Genomic DNA, 2,019 nt, shown 5'->3' on the forward strand with positions numbered 1-2,019 from the left:
TTGTATAAATGATATTCATCCATCAAGGTAATGGTCAACACATGGATGGGCTCTCCTGATTTGTCTAATATCCGGGTGCCTTCTGATGAGAAATGTATCTGGGCTCCTAATTTTGTCAACAGATCCCGCCCCAGCAAGAGGTATGGGCATTCTGGTATGACCATAAAAGAATGGGATACCTGGCTCATTCCCAAATCCACTGTTCTTTGGGTAGTCCATGGATATTGTTTCATTCCCATGGTCCCCTGGACCCATGATACTTTGTTTAACAGGGGACCATCAGGCTTGAGGCACACTGAGTGTTGGGCTCCTGTATCCACCAAAAAACTGGTGGGTTTCCCCTCCACTTTTAGGGTTACCCTAGGTTTGGGGAGGGGGGCCAAACCCCATCTCCCCTAGTTACTATCTCCCATCCCAAGGTTGAGTACCTTGGTGGGGCTTTTTTTTATTGGGGCATTTTCTAGCCCAATGGCCCTCTTTTTTACAATATGCACACTGATTTTTCTCTAGTCGAGGTCACCCTCTTCTCTGAAAGTCTTTCTTACCTCCTTTCCCCAACGCTATCTGTCTCAGACACCTTCACCGGCCCTCTGGATCTGCAGTGGCAGCCAGCCGGATCCTTGCCAGGTCTTTGTTATGCCTCCTTTCTGCCTTTATCTGTTTTTCCTCTGCACTATCCCTATTATTGTACACATTCTCAGCCACAGTTATTAAATTCCTTAAGCTCTTCTCACCCAGTCTCTCCATTCTTTGGAGCTTTTTCTTTATATCCAGAGCCGAATGGCTAACAAAAGCCATGGCCACTGCCGCTAAATTATCTTTGGCCTCCGGGTCTAATGGAGTGTTTCTGCAGAAGGCATCTGTTATTCACTCCAAAAATGCAGCTGGGCTTTCATTTAGTTCCTGACTAATATCGTATACCTTTGCCAAATTAGTTGGCCTATGAGCAGTCACTTTGAGACCTGCCGGCAGAGCCTGGTGGTAAACCAGAAGCCTCCCCTTACCTTCTGCAGTATTATAATCCCAATCAGGCCAGGTCAGTGGATAGGCAACATCAATCAGTGTCGGGTCAGTAGTAGGGACACCAGTATTGCCAGGAATTAACTTCCTGGCTTCTGTTTGGATATGTTCCCTTTCCTCTGTGATAAAAAAAGATCTGTAATAATTGATGACAATCATCCCAAGTGGGTTGGTGTGTGAATAGGACAGTTTTTAATAAATTAATAAGCTCCTTAGGATTTTAGAAAAGGGAGCATTCTGGGTTCACCAGTTGTAAAGGTCACTAGTGGCGAATGGCCAATAGTGGTGGGGCTGGCTGCCAGCCTCATCCATGGGGCCGGCAACTCTGAGGGATAGATCAGTAGGGTCTGGACCTTCTGATATTGCTGCCCTTCTACTCCTAGTCCACTGACCCGGTCCCCCCCCCCCCGTGCCTATGAAGAATCTGGTACCAGGGGTGCCAGTTCCGGAGGGGGTACCTCCTGTGGAAGAGATGGATAAGGAGGGGGAGGAAAACCTAGATCTTCTTCTCTGCTGCCCTGTAAGACAGGGTACAGTGACAGTACTGATGGTTTGGTTTCAGGTTTAGGTGCTTTCTGGGTTGTTGTTTTCCATTCTGCAGCCATTAGCATCTCGGTTTTCTGTAAAGGAAGAAAAGACTTGACCCAAGGAGGGGAGTTATTAACTAAATCTCCCCAGACCATTATGTATAATATTTGATCCAAGTGTCCCACACGTGGTTGAAGAATAATTTTCTCAACCGCGTTAATGACAGCAGGATCAAAGGTCTCCTCCGAGGGCCATCCCATGTTGAAAGTGGGCCATTCAGACCTGCAGAAAGTAGTTAGTTTATTCTTTCTGACAACAACAGTTATGGGCTCGAGCCTTAACCTCTCCAAAATGTGCAAGAACCAGGTCCAGGGGTGTAGAAGGAGTCTGTCCCATTGCGTCCATCTCAGTCACAGAGAAATAGACAACCAAAGACAAAACAGAGAGCCAGAAAGACACACAGAAGGCCAA

At 46.9% G+C, this 2,019-nt stretch overlaps 1 pseudogene; it reads right to left on the reverse strand.

The window, feature by feature from the left end:
• Positions 1–579: 579 nt before the first annotated feature.
• LOC103740850 overlaps positions 580–2,019 on the reverse strand; it is a 14,284-nt pseudogene continuing 12,844 nt past the window's right edge.

Source organism: Nannospalax galili, unplaced genomic scaffold (genome assembly GCF_000622305.1).
Source record: "Nannospalax galili isolate Female #2095 unplaced genomic scaffold, S.galili_v1.0 scaffold158, whole genome shotgun sequence".
Lineage (NCBI taxonomy): Eukaryota > Metazoa > Chordata > Mammalia > Rodentia > Spalacidae > Nannospalax > Nannospalax galili.